The sequence below is a fragment of the Phodopus roborovskii genome, unplaced genomic scaffold (assembly GCF_943737965.1).
Source record: "Phodopus roborovskii unplaced genomic scaffold, PHOROB, whole genome shotgun sequence".
NCBI lineage: Eukaryota > Metazoa > Chordata > Mammalia > Rodentia > Cricetidae > Phodopus > Phodopus roborovskii.
In genome coordinates, this window is record NW_026126689.1 from 5854030 (window position 1) to 5873216 (window position 19187).

Genomic DNA, 19187 nt, shown 5'->3' on the forward strand with positions numbered 1-19187 from the left:
TAGGAAGGCCTCAACGATCTTATGCAATGAGCAAACCCCTCCGCCATGAAGGAGATGCAGCTTCTTTTCCTGTGACTTTAAGTAAGGCCCCGTTCTCTGGTATCCGACGTCCACCCCAGCCCCCAGTCTCCTGTGTTGGGGTTGTAGGGACGCCTGGCAGGGCCTTCCTCTTTATCTGGAGCACTATTTTTCTTCTAAGTATCCACTGTGTGGAGTTGTAAGAAGTCTGGGTCTGTAGCACCCCTCCCCCTTCCCACCCTCTCTCCCCCTACCCATACCCCACCTCAGCTTTAAGCCACTAGGCTCTCTCCAGAAACATAGGTCAACTCTTTTGGGCATCTCTAAGCTATTATAGACAAGAATGGTGTTTTTCCAGTGTAGAGATTGGCTGGCACCTACCCCGGCAGGACAAACTGCCACTGTCGGGCCTGAGGACTTATCTTTTGGCATTCCTCTGCTTGGACCCCATCGCCGCCTTCAGCATAATATTGAAATTCTGCCCCAGCCCTCTTGAATCCCTTTAGCCCTACACCTCCAACTTTACTTCCCCAAATACGGCGACGCGACTCCCCATAATCGTGCTCTTCCCTCCTCCCAGACTGCCTTCTCTGTCTCCTGTTTCCCACCTTTTACAACTGATTCAACTTCCAGGCCACCAAAGGCCCAGAGGACGTCACTGAGTGCCCCAGCCCGCGTTCCCGACTCCCTTGGAGCCCACGGCGTTTTCAAGCGAGCGGACTTCTTTCTAGAGATCCTACCGTGAAAGCCTCCTGCACGTGAGCTTGGATGGTGCCTTGGGTAAGCAGGACCAGTGGGCAGTAGAAAAGTCGCTTCTCGGGTCGCTTTTCCTGAGCAGCCTGCCTCCTGGCGGGCTTTGAACCCGTTCTGCACCCTTCTGTAGAGGGGCGGACCCGTGGATCCTTATGGCCCGCTCCTAAGGTGGCTGTGAGTTGCCTGGGGGGGATATGGACCCGTGGGTCCTGACAGCTTGTCTCATGACTGTCAGTTGCTTGGGGGCAAATGCGGAGCCCGATTTCGCCCGGGGCGCCCGGCAGCCTAGCAGCGCGCTGACCGACGAGAAACAAAGCTAAGGCGGGGAGCCTGGCTGCCGCTTCCGTGCGGTCCAAGCCCGCAGTTCGGCCCCTGGCTGAGCGCATCTCGAGAGTGGACGCCGGTCCGGGGAGAGGCGAACCCATGAGGCGATCTTCAGCACAGAAAAGGTTAAGCCTCCATCCCCCCACCCCCGAAAGGCTAGGGGGCGAGAGCGGCTCCCCTCGGCTGCGGGCCCTGGGAGAGTGGTTGCTGTGGCAACCGGCCGGGCGCCCGCCAGCTGCGGATTAGCTCACTGGAGCGGCGGGATGGGTCGGGAGGAGGGGGCGCGCGTCTCCGCAGACGGTCGCGGCGCAGCCCGAGGCGGAGGAAGGGGCCGCGCGCGCGGGCGGGCGGGCGGGCCGAGGCCGGAGGCGGCGGGGACCCCAGGGGCTCGCGGCGGCCGGGGGAGGCGGCGCGGACAAAGGCGCGCAGGGCTGCGGGCCACGGCGCCCCAGGCCCCCGCCGCCGCCGCCGCGGGCGTCCGCCAGATGCGCCCCGGAACGCGCGGAGCCGCCGCCTGCGGGGAGGTAGGACTGGGCGCCGGGGTGCGGGGCGAGCGGGCTCGGGCAAAGCCGGGGGGGTCCGCGCGGGGACGGCGATCCCGATCTCCCCCCGGGGCCCGGCTCACTTCAGGGCCGAAGAAAGTTGCTCCCGGCCGCCCGAGAGCCAGCGTGCGAGTGTGAGGGCGCGTCCGTGCGCCGGGGCGGGGGAGCGCGCGGCTGCATCGGGGTTTGCAGGGTCAGAAAGAGGGGGACGTGGAAGTTTACTTCCCCCCACCCCCACACACCTAAGGATGGAGTTAGGAGCCCGGGTGAGTCTCTAACGACGCAGGATTTAATCTTGGGTAGGAGATACGGAGTCAGACCCGGAGACGAGGCAGTGGTGAGGCTCCGGGACAGGAAGCTGGGGGAGGGGGTGTGCGCTCCTCGGCCCTGGTTTGAACTAGGGAAGTGCGGGGACCCTGACGTAACCAATTCGCGGAGGAAGAAGCAGACTGACTTGTGGCCCAGTGATCTTATGGCTTTGGGGGTTGTGACTTCAACTCCCCCAATGACAGGTAATTGCGGGGTGTGGTAATAGTGTAATAATACGCGTTTTACAGTAATTTGTTATGAAACACTTGCACGAGCTGTAGCCTTTCTTTCTCCTTCGGTATCAAACACGTGCAGAGTGGCACGGACTTGTTTAGAGGATGGCCCACGTAGGAGGGAAGTGGAGATTTTGAGAGGAAGCTGAGGGCAAACAGAATGTGACCCAGGCTGGCCTCAAACTTAGAATCCTCCCTCTTGCCTTACTTAGCTCTCTAAGCGCCGCTAGGCTCAGGGACTCTTTTTTTTTTTTTTTTTTTTTTTTTGAGATGGGGTCTGAGGTAGCTTAGACAGACCTTGAACTTGATTCTAAATTAATTTTTTAAAGATTTAATTTATTTTTGTGAGTGTTTGCCTGAATGTATATCTGTCTGCGCACATGGTGCCTTGGTCCCCATTCCCTGGGACTGGAGTTACAGGCCGTTGTGAGCTGCCATGTGAGTGCTGGGAGTCAAAGCCAGGTCCTCTGCAAGGACAGCCAGTGCTCTTAACGGCTGAGCCACGTCTCCAGCTCCTGAGTCTGCCTCCCAAACGCTGAAATTACAGGAGTATGGCACAAACCTTTGTGAGATGCTAGGGGTCAAATCTAGGGCTCCCAGCTCTCTGCCTGCTAAACTATGCCTCTGAGACAAACATGGCAAAATAATTAAAACCGTTCTTATTATATTTTTATGTATTGTGTATTGGTTGGAATAAGTTTTGCCATCTCACCTTGTGGGGCCCAGGGTGGAACCGAAGGACGTCAGGCTTGGCAGCAAACATCTTTACCTGCCCAGCCATCTTGCCATTCCTCAGAGACTCTGTGAGGTTAGGGTAATGAAGACACTGGCAGAGAGTCGTATGTCTGAATGCTCATTCTAGAAGATTTGCACCCTGCCTGGACACCAGAAACTACCATTCTGGTCTGACCTGGCTGTTCATGCTGCATGCTACAGAGTCAGGAGAATCCAGAGGGTCCCAGGTTCTGAGGGGATGCTTGTGGTGAGTCCTGGGAACCACTTCACCAAGGAAGAGCAGGGAAGATTGGGGCAGGGGGAGCATAGGAACAGTCATTGTGAGAGGAGAGAGGCAGGCATTGGGGAGAATCCAGCCTGGGTGCAGGATGGAGTCAGAAACCCCCCCCCCCCGCAACCGCGCGCGTGTGTGTGTGTGTGCGCGCGCGCTCGTGCGCGCGCCTGCCTGCCTGCCTGCCTGTCTGTCTGTCTGTCTGTCTCAGCAAGGCAGGGCAAAGTAAAATGTGGAATGAGGAGTTCCCTAAAGTAGGAGTGATGGGCCAGCTTTGTGTCTTAGAAAGCTCCTTCACTCTGACCTTGAGGACAGTAAGACCTAGGCTTTGCAGCCTGGGGGAGTGGTGAGGCTGGAGGGATGGGTGGAGTCTGCGGGTCAAGAGGTAGGAGCACAGGATGAGGTTTAAACTAAAACCAAACCCAGAGATGCTCATCAGGAGAACGCAAAAGGAAGAGAGGCATTTTGAACGGCCTGAATGGAGCAGATTACAACACTTGGACTATGAACTTGGCGTCCAGTTTTCTGGCAGCTTAGGGACAAACAAAAATGCACTAGATTGCATAGTTTTGGATGGGAGACAACAGAAAGCATACAAATGAACTTTCAGAACAAATTTTTTCCTGGAATTGAACTCAGCTGGGAGTTCATCGGGAGAACTTCACGAAAGGAGTAGGGAGTGACGGGGTGGGGGTGGGGATGTGGGGGAGGGGAAACAAAGTCTTCATTATGTAAATAGTGAGAAACAGTTAGGACCAGGGAGAGGGACAGAAGACGGGCTGTCCTCCTTCACTGCCCACCTCAGGTGCAGAGGAACAGTTTAGGTTTTGGTCAGCTGCAGGGTGAAGAGTCTTGGTTCAGTGCCACCAGAGGCAGGGGGCATCTGTAGGGACAAGACAGTGACGTCTTCGGAAGAAGTGGCATGTGCTTCTAGACTGTAGAGGACAGAGCGGCTGGCTGCCAGGCCACAAGCAGGAAGGTGGTACCTTAGCCTCTGTGTGTCGGTGTCTGGGCAGAGACCCTGGCCTAGAGAAGGTATCTCCGGCATCCAGAAATGCCATTCAGTGGCAAAACAGACTGAAGCCCGGGAGCAGCATTCCAGGCTTCCCTCCTGATTGTCACATCCCAGATCCCTCCACACCTGGGCCTTGATACTGAGTGCGAATCTAAAGGGGTGGGTGGTGGTCAGCAGACCTGAACTCTGCAGGGAGGTCTGAAGGGTGGGGGATTGTGTGCACAAGAAGTTCCAGAAAGAGTGAGCTGGGAAGGCCTCAGACTCCACCCAGGTTTCCCAGTGACCCTTCCCTCTCCTGCCTGCACAAGGCAGACACCCTACAGGAGGGATGGCTCGAGTTGCTGATGCACCCTGTAAACTTCATGGCAGGTCTCACCCACTGTAACTTAACACCGAGGAAGTGCGGGGCTCTGCCCTCCCTGTTAAGTCTCTCTCTCTCTCTTGTTTATCTTAAAATGCTATGTACGGTGTTTTGGCCGCTTGCGTGTCCATGTGTACCGGGTTAGTCACAGGCCAGAAGAGGGTTGGAGCTCCTGAAACTGGAGTTGCAGATGATTGTCGGTCACCACGTGGGAGCTGAGTCCTCTGGAGTAACAGTCAGTGCTTTTAACCCTTTCAACTGCTAAGCCGCCTTCCCATCTCCCTTATTTTTCTTTTATTATATATATTTTTAAGATTTATTTTACTGTATGTGTATGAGTGTTTTGCTTGTGTGTATGTGCGTATACTTTCTACACGTCCTATGCTCAGGGAGGGTCAGAAGGCTTCAGATTTCCTGGGACTGGAGTAAGGTGATTGGGAGTCAGAGTAGGTTCTGGGAATTGAACTTGGATCCTCTGTAAGAACAATAAGTGCTGGTAATAACTGGTGAACTCTCCAGTTTCTTTCTTTTAAAGGTGTGCGTGTATGTGTGAGTACAGGTACCTGTTGAGTCCAGAAGAGCCCATAGATCCCTGGAGTTGGAGTGATAGGAGATTGCGAGCTGCCTGACATCATGAGTGCTGGGAATGAGCCACTGCTAGCTCAGCACCTGCTCTTAGCTGCCCTAACATCTCTCCACCAGCCCCCCCCCCCCGAGTTTCTGTGCTTCTCTGATTGTGATTGTGAGACAGTTTTTCACCAGGTAGACTGGCCTTGCTCTTGTGATCCTCTACCTTAGCCTTTGGTGCTAGTGATTTTTCTATTGGCTGATAAAACACCATGACTAAGCCAGCTTATAGAAGAAAGACTCTAACCAAAGGGTTAGGGTCCATGATGGCAAAGCAGAGGTCACGGGCGGCTGGGGACAGCAGCTGTGGGTTGACATCTCAAACCGCAAGCAGGAGGCAGAAAGTGCTAACTCAAAATGGTGTGACACCTTTGACCCCTCAAGGCCCACCTCCAGTGACAAACTTACTACCTAAGGCAGGCAATACCTCCTAATCCTCCCCAAACCCAAACTGGGGACTGAGTATTCAAAGGCCTGAGACTTATGGGGATATCTCATTGAAACCACCACAGTCTTTCAAGGCCGAATTCCGGGTGCCTCAGATTTCTTAATATTTTAAACCTGTCTTGCATCTTGGAATGTAATTCTATTTAAAAGCCAGAGAGGGACATGGGGATTGTTATGTGATACTAGAGTCAAATACAGGGATTCATACATAGTAGGTAAGCACCCTGCCACTGAACTACGTTACTAAGCCTAGAGAGAGATTTTAAAAATAGTGGTTGTTCCCGTTCATCCTCTCACTAATTAAAAAACAAACAAACAAACAACAGTTCTGAGAATGACCCTGAGGAATATACGTGTGTGTGTGTGTGTGTGTGTGTGTGTGTGTAGGGGGGTTGCTGCTTGGTTTCGTTTGGGTTTTTTGGGGGGGTTGGGGAGGAAGTGGTCTCCAGATGATTTTTAAGGTTCAGGGTTGTAGTTTTCACCACCTTTGAGAGGGCTCCTTGCTGCAAAGCAGAGCAGATAAACCTTAGGTCCCCGAAAAGTCCCTGGGTGTATCACAGGTACCAAGTAGCCCAGGCTGACCCTGCTTGGGCCCATGAGTCCCACAGTCTCTGTGTAGCTCTTGATCTTGCTGCCTCCAGATCTTTCGTTTTTCACAGGGTCTCACTCTAGCTCTGGCTGTTCTAGAATTCACTCTGACCAGGTTGATCTCGAACTCATAGAGATCCGCCTGCCTCTGCCTCTGCCTCCCAAGTGCTGGGATTAAAGGTGTGCACCACCAACACCTGGCTTCTTTCTGCTCAAGATCTTTGCAGGTCCTTCTGTGTTGCTCTGATGGTTACCTTGCTCCGAACTAGGGTCAGGGTTCCTTTCCTGGTGCTCCCCTGTGCTGTGTTTCTTAGATGCTGGTGAAATGTTTCTCACAGGCTGACTGACGGCCACACACTTTCAGAACTGTGAGAGAGAGCTCACTGTTTCCTCAGCCTCCTCTCAGTCCCTCCGGGACACTAGAGACCCAGCCCTGGACCAGCCAAGAGCTTAGAGTGTTCGTGTGTGGGTGTTTTACCAGAACCTCTGGCCTCCTCACAATCCACAGGCTGCTCCAGGCTGTCTTGAAAGTCTTTCACAGGTCAGGAGCAGAGAGGCTGCTGGGCCTGTCTGCACTTTAGTAACAGGGGCAAGTGATCAGCTCAGCCCTTGTCTGTGATACACAGAAGCCAGCACTATCCGAGAAGCCACAATCGGCACACAGTCGGACAGACCTTTGTCCTGGTTTTCAAAGCAGAGGCTAATCGAGGCAAAAAGAGGGGAAAATCAGCTCAGTTTGCAGAGAACTTGGGCCCTGTATCACCTGGGTCAGAACCACTGCTTTGATGAGTTACAATCCTAACGGGAGAGACCTCCTTCTAACTGCTCAGTTTGGAAAAGCAAGCAATGGGTTTTTCCCTCCCCTCAGGACAGGATGGGGTGAATCATCCTTGCAGCAAGTTTAGGGAAGAGGCTTATTGCCCTTGGGGCTCCAAGACTTGGACAGGCGCCAAGCGGGGAGTAGGGTCAGGGTGGAGACTCATGACTGTGACTGTGACAACTCTTTCTGTGACTGCGGCTTACTTGGAAGACTCGACAGACCAGTTTAAGCACAGTGTCAGATTCATTTCCTTTAGTGTTCGCTTTCTTAGAATTTGTACTTTAATTTTTCACACACACACACACACACACACATGCTTTCATGTGAACTAAGAAAACTGTGCTTGGTATAAAACCTTTAAGCAATATATAAAAAGAATATGCAATATATAAAAAGTTTTCCTCAGAGAAGGTTGATGTTTGGTATAGAAACCAAATCCCCATAGATCCCTTTTTCTTTCTATACTGGAAATTGAAACTGAGGCCTTTGCATATATATATGGTAGGCATTCACTACACCACTGAGCTGTATCCAACTTTTTTTTTATTTTAATTTAAAAAAAATTTTTTTTAAAGCCATACCATAGTAGCACATGCCTTTAATCCCAGCACTCGGGAGGCAGAGGCAGGTAGATCTCTGAGTTCAAGGCTAGCTGGTCTACAGATGAGTTTGAGGACAGCCAGGGCTACACAGAGAAAACCTGTCTCCAAAACAAAACAGAGAGAGAGAAGAAAAAGATATACTTTATTTTTAGTTACATGCACGTGTGTCTGTCTCTGTATAGGTATGTAAGCGTAGGCACTAATGGAGGCCAGAGGCATTAGATCTCTCTAGAGCCGGAATTGCAGGTTGTTGTGAGCTGCCTGGCATGGATGTTAGGAACGGAACTCAGGTCCTCTGCAAAAGCGGTATATGCTCTAAATCCCTGAGCCATCTCTCCAGCTTCTATTTTAAGTTTTTATTGCATTTAGAGAACGTATTTGGGAATAATGTTTGTGCCCAGTACTGGCTCCTTGAAAATGAGGTTCTGATGATCTTTTTAAAATTATATATTACCTACTTTCCTACTCCACTTGTTCCCACACCAGCTCCGTGCTGAATTTATTATGTTTTTTTTTTTTTTTTTTATTAAAAATCAAAAGTTTGTGGTATGGCACATTCAGAGGCAATTTGTTATTGTGCAGTTAAGTATAAAAGGGCAGCATGTTAAAATTAAAGCTTCTAAGGAAAATGTAATGAATCGTTATATAACAAAGTATTTGAATTTTGTTTCTTGCTGTTGGTTTCACGTGAGTCAGTTCAGGATGGGTGTGGTAGTGTACCTCTAGATGCAGAGGCAGGAGGACTGTGAATTCCTTAAACCTGAGTTACATAGTAAGACCTCTGTAGAAAAACAGAAAACAAAACAAAAACCAAAAAAAATGAGTCACTAGGTATCCCTTTCTCTCCTTGTGCTTATTTGTTTATTATTGTTTTTACTTATTTTTATTTTGTTTATATTACTTTTGAAATAAGGTTTCATGTAGCCCAGGCTGGACTCTTAACTCACTATGTAGTTGAAGATTAGATTATAGAACGCTGTGCGTGCTGGCTTGTCAAACATTCCATCAACTGAGCTGCCCACTTCTCCCTCACCCCCTTCTTCTCAGAAGAGAAGATGCACTAAGTCGCGTTTGACTTAACAGGCATCCTCTGCAAATCCACTCTGGGGGACAGGTGGTGATGATATATAACCTAGACGGAGCTGGAGATGTGGCTCGGCTCCCGGGCACGGTTTGCCTAGCATGCCTAAGGTGTAATAGCTCACTAAAAGGGGCAGCCACACACCAGGGATGGATTGGAGGTAAGAATTGGGGGCCAAGCATGCCGGTGCACACCGTTAATGCCAGTCCTTGGGGGCCCAGAGGCAAGCAGATCTCAGGTGAACCGGGCTACTTAGTAAGACTTTTTTTCAGGGAAAAAGAAAGGTAGGCAGGTTAAAAGGAGGGTTTCTTCCTTTTTTAGGTTTTTGTTTTGTTTTGTTTTTCTTTTTGGTTTTTTCAGACAGGGTTTCTCTGTGTAGCTTTGTAGACCAGCTGCCTCACAGATCCGCCTGCCTCTGCCTCCCAAGTGCTGGGGTTAAAGGCGTGCGCCTCCAGCTCCTGCTATGTTGCCAAGGCTGGCCTCCAACTTGGGACCCTTCTGTCTCTAGCTCTTGAGTAGCTGAGACTGCTTGTGTAGAGTTTTCCATGGCGCAGGCAGAGCCTCGCCGGTTCTGTATACTGCACCTTATGGCTTTGCTGGCAAAGGCTGAAAGGCAGAAATGTGTCCCCCTGGCCTGGACAGGTGTGTTGGCTGAGCAGAATAATCTGGTATTATTCCCCTGCCTCCTGGACCTTCCTAGCCCTCTAGAGCAATGGCTCTTGACCTGTGGGGTAGCAACCCTTATGGCAAACCTCTATCTCCAAAAAACGTTTACATTATGATTCATAACAGTACCCAAATTGTAGTTATGAAGTAGCAACAGAAATAATTTTATGGCTGGGGGTCACCATAACTTGAGGAACTGTACGGGAGGGTCCCAGCATTAGGGGGTTGAGAACCACTCTGGTCTAGAGTTTCCCGGGAGAGAGGGCAGAGTGAATGACTTGCATTTTGCCTGTGAACTGGTTGTTCCTATCCAGTGAGTCAGAGGAGGTGGGTACTGTGCCTGCCCCTCCCCGTCCGCCGTGGGGAAGCAGGGCCTTATACGCCCCCCCCCCCAGGGAACTTGACCTTTCCGTCACCTTAGGTCCCCTCCTGTCCCTAGGAAAGGCAGGCAAATTTCTCCCAATGAGCCAAGCAGGAATGCCTGTGTGGGAGTGTGGTGCTAGCCAATGACAGCAACCTTCCTGGGACGGGTTGTTGACTTAGCTGGTGACAGGTGCTCTTGTGTAGTTCCTGGACAAGTGTGAGGTGGCAGCCTGAGACCCAGGACCTGCATCCCTTACAGAAGGAAGGCCGGCACTCTCTACACACGCTTGGTCAGAGATGGGGCATAAAGACAAGAGTCCAGAAGCAGCTGGTTGTCTGCTCTGGGCGTCGTTACCAGGGACTTTGTGTCTTGCTCTCTAGGGACAGAGCAATCCTCTACTTGTTTCTCTGGGCTAGAGGTGACATTTGCTCAGCCGGAAATGTAGTGGGTGAGCGTCTAACCAGAGAGACCCTTTGGCATCGTTTGGTGACCATCACCCTTTCCATCTGACCCATTTCATGGCCAGTGTTAGTGACAATCAGAAAACATTCACGAGCTCCCAGGACATCAAAGATATCTGTTTGCCTCCCAGCTGACCAAGGCATCCAGCATGATGGGAAAGTGGCAGAGAAGACAGAGCTGCTAAATGGCCCTCAAAACAACCAAGCTTCCACTCAAGCACTGCATGGGCAAAGCTCAGAGAGTCTCTTCTCCCAGGCCCCTGCCTCTAACCACAGGACCCCGTCTGTAACCACAGGACCCCGTCTCTAAACACAGGACCGCCGTCTCTAACCACAGGCCCCCGTCTCTAAACACAGGACCCCGTCTCTAACCACAGGACCCCTGCCTCTAACCACAGGACCCCCGTCTCTAAACACAGGACCCCCGTCTCTAACCACAGGCCCCCGTCTCTAAACACAGGACCCCGTCTCTAAACACAGGACCCCGTCTCTAAACACAGGACCCCGTCTCTAAACACAGGACCCCGTCTCTAACCACAGGCCCCCGTCTCTAACCACAGGCCCCCGTCTCTAACCACAGGACCCCGTCTATAACCATAGGACCCCCGTCTCTAAACACAGGACCCCGTCTCTAAACACAGGACCCCGTCTATAACCACAGGACCCCGTCTCTAACTACCAGGCCCCCGTCTGTAACCACAGGACCCCGTCTGTAACCATAGGACCCCCGTCTCTAAACACAGGCCCCCGTCTCTAAACACAGGACCCCGTCTCTAACCACAGGCCCCCGTCTCTAACCACAGGACCCCGTCTCTAACCACAGGACCCCGTCTCTAAACACAGGACCCCGTCTGTAACCACAGGACCCTGTCTGTAACCATAGGACCCCCGTCTCTGACCACAGGACAGCCAGCATGTGCGGCCTAGGACTGAACAAGAAGACTGAGGTCACCTCTAGCTACACAGGGAGCTTAGGGCCCAGGGTGCCAGTTCATTGGAGGGAAAGAGAAGCTGCTTTCTTCAAGATAGGGGAGGAAAGACCCTGCAAATGGAAGGGACACGCCCCCAAGATTCTCTCGCCAGAGCCCTGAACCTGGCTCTCACCCCTAACCATCTCTAAATACAGGGGCTAATTTCTCATTATCATGGTTGTTGATCCCTTCCTGGATCCTCACCCAGGAGGTTTCTGTGCACTTGACTGAGATACTGGTAATGCCTGTGTATGAATGAACAGTCACTCATCTAGAGCGACATGGGATGGCCAGCAAAGAAGGAAGTTTCCTTTAATGATTTACTTATTTTTATTTTATGTCCAGTTGTGAGCTGCCATGTGGGTGCTGGGAATTGAACCCGGGTCCTCTGGAAGATCAGCCAGTGCCCTTAACCGCTGAGCCATCTCTCCGGCCCCCAGAAAGCAGTTCTGATTGGCTGGTGCCCATTCCCCATCTTGGTCACATACTTTGAGCACTGCCTCCTCTCCTTGGATTCCATGCCCCCCTCACTGCAGTATTGTGCATGTATGATGGAGAGGGTCTTCCCTGTGCACAAGAGGTCAGAGAGCAGTTTTGTGGAGTTTTGTTTGCTTTTTTCCTTCGACCTTCTTGTAGATTCCAGGGATCAAACTGGGGTCTTCGGGCTTCCAGCACCTTACTTACTGAAATATCACCCTCTAATGAGCTTCTGAAAAGAAGGATCTTCGCTGATCACCCCCTCATTCAAAAAGTACGTATGTGTCCATCACAGTGGCCCAAGGCTGGCCTAGGAAACAGCAGCGACATAAAAACAAAGTTAAACAACCTCAGTCAGCAAGCTTGAGCCTGGAGTGAGTCCTAGCTTCTTGGGAGGCTAAGGCGGGAGAATCACACTCCCTAGCCTGGCGGCACAGGGACATGTTGCCTCAAAGTGGGGAGGGGTGGAGGGCTGCGGAGATGGCTGGTGAGTTAGGAGTGCTTGCTGCTCTCTCAGAGGACCTGCATTCAGTGCCCAGCCCCCACACCAAGGGCTCACAGCAGCCTTAGCTCTTCGCGGGGGACCCAAGCTCATGTTCACAGATAACACACAAGTTTACTCTTATTTTGGTTTTTGTTTTCCAAGACAGGGTTTCTCTGTAGCTTTGGTACCAGGGTGGCCTTGAACTGTCAGAGACCCCTCTACCTCTGCCTCCAGAGTGCTGGGATCAAAGGTCTGCGCCACAGTGGGCCTATACACACACTTTACAATAAAATATTTTATTTTAAAATATTTCTTTTTTAAAAAAAAAAAAAAAAGCCCAGCTGGGCAGTGGTGGTGCACGCCTTTAATCTAAGCACTCGGGAGGCAGAGACAGGAAGATCTCTGAGTTTGAGGCCAGCCTGGTCTAAAGAGTGAGTTTCAGGACAGCTGGAGCTACTCAGAGAAACCCTGTCTTGGGAAACAAAACAAAATAAAACCAGAGGCAGGCAGGCAGGCAGGCAGGCAGGCATGTCCAGCACCTAGATACAGCAGTGTGAGGAGCATCTGAGTTGAGGGAGAGGTTGTAAGAGCAGCCCCATGCTGATGACCTCGAAGACAGCTCATTCATGCCCTGGTCTCAGCTTGGGCCCTCCTTTCTGCCATGGCTCATTGCTGTACCTGCTCCGTATATTTCTCACTGATCAGCGTGTGCATAAGAGAACAGCTCTTCAAGTCTTGCTATCTCCAGATATTGGAGCCCATCTGTTATGGTTCCTTGTTTTGAGGCCAACTCTTGCTTTATTGCTAAGACTGGGCTCACACTCGGTTTCTGAGCGCTGGGATTACAGATATTTTCCATCGTGTCAGGCGGTAGTATGATTTCTATTGCTAATACACAGTACCATAGACCAAGCAAGTTATAAAGAAAGAGGTTTGTTTTGTCTTGGTTCTGGCCCAGGGTCGAAGGGCAATGTCTGTCAATGTCCTTTTTGTCAGAACCCTGCAGTGATAAAGACATCGATTAGGCCAGGCCAGGAGCAGGGGACACCTGGCCAAGCTGGCTTTAAGCTTACAGGCTGATAATAAGAGGTTTTTCATTTTGTGGTTCTGGGGTTTGAGCCCAAGGCCTCAAGCATGCTAGGTAGGCATTGTACCACGGCATCTCCGGTGGGACCCGGCTTTTGTAGTAGACCCACTTTCTAGACAGCTCGATGACCCAGCCTGTTAGTCATGTGAATAAATTTATTTGTTCATGAAACCAGAGGCCTGATCACCTGAGCCGTCCCTCATGGTCTAACCTATTAATCCCTCAGAATGGGGGCCAAACGTCACAGGCTTGGAGGGGAGCTATGTTGAGATCACACCGCGAACCTGGCTGTGGCGCTCACCCTACTCACGGCCCTCCTCTGAACTCCACTTTTGCTGGTATTCACCACTGTAACGATAAATTCAGCTCTTAACTAGACTCACTAGGACTTCTTGTTGCTGATGTTGTTGTTAACTGTATCTCTCACATTCCTGGGTCTGGCCTTTCGTTTGTTTTTTGGGACAAGGTTTCTCTGTGGCTGCCCTGGGACTGACTCCCTTGGTAGACCAGGCTGGTCTTGAACTCAGGGATCATTGCCTTTGCCTCTGCCTCCACAGAACTGGGATTAAAGGCGTGCGCCTCCAAAGCTTCCAGCTTGCCTTTTTTGTCTTGAATAAACAGTAACAGTTCTTTATTGCCTTGGTATTGTCTGCCATTAGGTCTCTTCTCTCTAGTTACAGAGTGAGTTCCAGACCATACCAATGCTGCGTTCTGACAGGTGTTTGAGTTTATTGGTCAGTTCCAAATCAGTTCATGCTGCCTCTGATTAGCTAAGAGAAATTGTAGGCAAAAGACCGTTTTCCGTATCTCAGAATGAAACTAGTGAAAATGAACATACTTGCAGGCAGCGTACCACTTTTGAGTACAGAACACCAGACAGAGATAGGAGACAGACAGAAAACAGACAAGGGCCTCAGCTCACAAGAAACTGGGAAGTAGCACTGGCTGGGGAGGTCAGGGCAGCAGACTCAGTGACCCAGGGTGACTTTAGGCTGAGACATCAGCAAGCCCTGGCTGTCTTGCTTCTACTACAGAAGGAAAGGACTCAGCCCTTGCAGTAACCCAAACTAACTTCCTTGGATTATGTTGTGGCTTCGGTCATTTGCTTCGGACATTTGGGAGTGTGGATGTGGGGGTCGGGGAGGGGTTTATGTAGTGCTGGGGATCGAACCCGGGGCCTTGTATATGCTAGGTAAGTGTTCATTGAACTACACCTCCCGCCCTGTCTGAGGGTACTGCAGAGTTTCGCAGCACTTGGGAACAACCCTCCCTCTCAATGAGTCGCCGGCCCAGTGCTTATCAGCCATCCGGGACCCTCTGCTTTTCCTGTTAGTATTACTTGTCTGGGTGAGGCTCGTTTTCATATCACAGCAGACATTTGTTGGCACTTTTCTCAGGATGTGCCCGGAACTGCGTGCTCTGCTCCACAGGTGCAGCCTCCCTCCCTCCCCAGGCCTCTCCAAGCAGCTGCTAACAACCAAGAGGGCGAGGCTTAGGGAACTAAGCCTGGATCCAGAACCATCCAAACCCTTTGCTTTAACCCTTGTGTTAGGCCACAGCTTCCACCCCTCCCTTCCCCAGAACCTTGGGAACAGCCAGGGGCGTGGCCTCGCCGGCTCTCTTGCGCTGGGCCTGTGGACAGCGTGGAAGATGACGTCTCTCTCTAAGATTGCTGCTGCCTTTTGTCCACATGTGCTGGCCGCGTGCCAAGCCTGGAAACTCTGCTCATGGAAAGAAGGAACAGAAGCCAGCAGAAAGGGTGGGAAGGAGGCCGAGGGGGAGGAAAGGAAGAGGGGGACAGGAAGGGGAGGGGGGAGGCAACAGCTGGAGCTGGGCGGCTGCCAGGAGGCAAGTGATGACCTCCAGGTGCATGCCACTCAAGCGGCTGCTCTGCTCTGCTCCATGGTGTGGCGCGAACATCCAGTCCTGGGAAGCACAGGCCCTGGGGCTCTCTGGGTGACCGCAGCCCGGGGCAGATGAACAGGGCGGCCCTTCCTGCTCTTTGTTACAGCTCAGTGAGGTCAGGAAAGCCTGGAGAGAGAAAGAAACCCCAACCAACAGTGGTGGCTGCCTCTGGGGAGTGTAGGAGGCTGCCCAGGCATGCGTCTGTCCCAGGGCATGGGCAGCGGGCAAGGCATTGCCTGCTGGCTGCCTTAGGAAGCCAGTTCCAAGCGAGTTAGCAAGCCCCTCTGCATCCAGGAGTGGAAGGCTCCAGCCCACCCCACCCCCAGACGTCTGGAATCATGAGTCTGACCACCTGTGTTCATGCAGGCTCGGCCGAAGTTCATGCCTCTGTAAAGGGGCAGTGGTAACGGGAGCCTGATGCGGTGGTGCACGCCTATAATCTCAGCACCTGAGGGGTAGAGAGAGGCAGGAGGTTCTAGAGCTCAGAGTCATCCAAGAGTTCAAGGTTGGCCTGGGTTCCACAGACCCCATCTCAAAACTGAGCAAGGGCCAGAGAGACAGCCATCACACCCCACTCACAAAGCTCACCGTCCATACTGCCTGGAAAGCAGTTAGTGCTCAAAGGGTGTGGTGGCTCACACCTGTAATCCTAGCACTCAGAAGGCAGAAGCAGGTGGATCTGTGAGTTCAAGGCCAGCCTGGTCTACATAAAGAGTTACAGGCCAGCCAAGGCTCCATAGTGAGACCCTATAGCCCTCCCCCACAAAAAAAAAACCCAAACAAATAGTAAGTTGTCAATCATTCTAGGTATCTGTTCATTATTGCAGCTTAGTTTGAGGTTAACATAAATATGGGGAGCCTTAGGTGTGTGTGTGTGTGTGTGTATATATATATGAAATATATAAATAAAACCAGTCATAAAAGAGCAAATATGAGGCATGTGTATTTAGTTGGTCAAGTGCACATAAGTTCGTAATCGCCATGAAAAGGAGGTGAAGGAGAAAGACTTTAGCTGCGGTTGACAAGAATGGGCTTTTTGGAAGCTGCCTTCCTGCCTGGCACCTTCTCTGGCGAGTTAGAGGATTTTTTTTTTATTTTATTTATGTTTCCCGTTTGTATTTTATGTATGAGTGCTCGGTCTGCATGTATGGATGGTTGTGAGCCACCATGTGGTTGCGGGGAATTGAACCCAGGTCCTCTGGAAGAGCTCCTTTCGTGCCTCTCTCTCCTGCTGGTGCCTACATTCTCTGCCTACATTCTCCATCCTTTTTCCTTTTTTTTCTTTTGAGACAGGGTTTCTCTGTGTAACCATTCTGGCTGTCCTGGAACTCGCTCTGTAGACCAGGCTGGCCTCCAACTCACAGAGATCCGCCTGCCTCTGCCTCCCGAGTGCTGGGACTAAAAGCCATGCGCCACCACCGTCTGGCTAATTCATTTCTTCTAACCTGCTAACACCAAGTCTCTTTTTTCCTTTCCAGTCAGAAAGTATAAATGCTCATTTTTATTTTGTACAAAATAAGGCAAAAAGCCAGGCGGTGGGGGCCATGCCGGGATTACAGGCTGCTCTGTCTGCCCGTCCGTCTGATTCAACGTCCTAATAACAAAGACCGTTGCTACTTTTTTAAATCAATTGCATTCTGTTTGTTTGCTCTGGGGTGTGAAGATCTGCCACAGCACACGTGTCAAGGTCAGAGGACAACCTGCAGGAGCTGATCTCTCTTTCCATCTCGAGGGTTCTGGATTTTTCCTTCCACCATGTGGGCCCTGGTGATCAAATTCAGGTGGTCAGGCTTGATGGGCAGGGCCTTCACTTGCTGAGCAGCTCCTTCAGATAAAATCCACGACCTTCAGAGCTTTCTGAAGAGGTAGAGCCTGTTTCTGGTAATGTGGAAAAAGAAAAACTGGAAACTAGAGCTTGGGGGAGAGGAAAGGCCCGGGGACATAGCTCAGTCAGCAGAGTGCTCGCCTACCACATGAGTGGCCCTAGATTTGATCCTTAGTACTACATAAAGTGCTCCTGGTGGTGGCAGCGGCCACCGTAGCGGTGCAGCTTGCCTGTAATACAAGCACTTGGAAGCCGAGTCGAGAAGATGAGAAGTTCAAGGTCATCCTTGGCCAAAAGTGAGTTCAGAGGCCAGGCTGTGGTACAGGAGACCTTGTCAGCAGAGGACAGATGGGCGTGTGTGTATGAGGGAGGGGGGGGGGAACAGAGAGAAGTGGGAGGGAGGGAGGGAGGGAGGGGCCGAGGGAGAGCGAGCTCCAACGAGAGCATACGATTCATGAGGAAACCCACAGCCCCTGAGCAGCTATTGAGTCATCTGGAGAAAGGGGTGGGGAGGAGGTGGGTGAGCGCGGATGAACTATGATAGTAGCTTTGGGTACTGCAGGGTCCCCAGCTCTGCCGTGCCGGCCAGGGAGACCCTGGGCTAGTGTTGTCTTTTCCAGACCTGACTTCCTGTCACCCCCCCCCCCCCGTGTGCGTGCTTGGGAGCGTCTCCCTGATGGCTTTTCCAGCTTGTTGTGTACCCACCCCCACCCCGTCCCTCTCTGAATTTCCTCACTAGACTGGGACTCTGTAGGAGCATAGTCATTTACAGGCTGGGTTCCCAGTGACCCTCGGGTCACGAGAGAGCTGCTGAAGCCAGCAGGAGGATGTGGCAGGCTGGGTCAGCCAGTGTGGGCGTACTCCCAGCAGGGTCCTGGGAGAAGGCTCGGCACTTCCTGGAGCCAAGTGACTCCATAAATAGAAGGATGGGAAAGGGGGGGAAGATGCGGGCACCCTCTCCCACCCGGCTGCTCTGTCTTCTTCGGGTCCTGACTCTAGCCTCTTGTGAGTGTTTTTCATTCATATGTGTCCCTGGGGGGTGGGGGTGGGGTGCAGTCTGCTGCCTCGTCATGTAGGCTCAAAAACAAGAGCTGGGGGAGTCAGGAGTGACTTTATTATCTGGTCATTTATCTGTGGTGGCCACTCAATAGACTCTCTTGGGATACACTCACTTTTTGGTTTGTTATTTTGGTTTGGTTTGTCTTGGCAGGGCGGGGTAGTGGGCTGCTGCTGGTGGTGGTGGTAGTGAGCCGGAATCTTCAGAAAGCCTTAGGTCTTTGCTACCTGGCCTACCAAGGCTACAGACATTCCCAGGACTCCAGTGTTGGGAGAAATCAACCTCACCGGGGGAAAGGGACTCCCTGAAAATGGTTTTCCTGAGTTAGTGCTGAAGGCAAGCAGGCCACAGCCAGTCTGCTCTGCAGCTTGGGTTTCTTTAGTAGCCTGTCTGCATCGAGAGCCATGTGAAGCAGGTTTCCCTTCAAGACTCCCCGCCTCTCCTTTTCACTTTGGAAAATAGGTTCCTCTCTTAGTACCCAATTAGCCCTGATGTGGCGTAGGGCAGGGGCAGTGAGTCTGTGGTCTAAATATTGCTGCCAGCAGCCTTGAGATCCATGGTTTAAGGCAGGGCGAGATCTAGAAGGTGATTGATTCCTTGCGAGGTAAGCTAGCGGTTCTTGTCCATGCTGTACCTACTACCTGTGAGTGGTTCCTCTAAGTGTAGCGGTTATGGTGCTTAACCATCGCGCTTCCTAGAATCCTAGTCCTAAAGTTCCCTCACTGAGTCCTTGCACATAAACAGTAAGGGAGGATTTGGGGGAGATACAGGTCTTCTAAGGCTTAGAGATGCTCTTCATCCTCTGAATGCCTCATCTGTGAACTAAAATCAACGTCCTGCTATGAGCAAGCAGTTCAGTGCTGGGCTTGGATTGAGGCTTGTTTTCTGACTTCCAGGCCAAAAACCAAAACAACAGCAACAACAACCACCCCCCCCCAAAAAAAAAAAAAAAAAAAAAAAAACGCTTTTCTGAGATGTAACTACCAAATAAAATAAATCCATCATTTAATAGATGTTCAATTTCATAGCTTTTTATTTGTTTGTATCCATTTGTTTCAACATCACAATTTGAGGACATTTTTTCACCCTGTAAATGAAACCTGTGTCCAGCACATCCCTTAGCCACCGAGCCTCCAGAAGCTCTAATCGACCTCTCGGCTGCTG

At 51.5% G+C, this 19187-nt stretch overlaps 1 protein-coding gene across 1 annotated transcript in view; it reads left to right on the top strand.

Moving 5' to 3' along the window:
- Positions 1–1462: 1462 nt before the first annotated feature.
- Positions 1463–19187, top strand: part of Dennd2a (DENN domain containing 2A) — a 73949-nt gene continuing 56224 nt past the window's right edge. The window contains exon 1 of the mRNA XM_051174631.1: positions 1463–1619. The gene's annotated coding sequence lies outside the window, so the exon portion shown is untranslated. The remainder of the gene's footprint in view (positions 1620–19187) is intronic.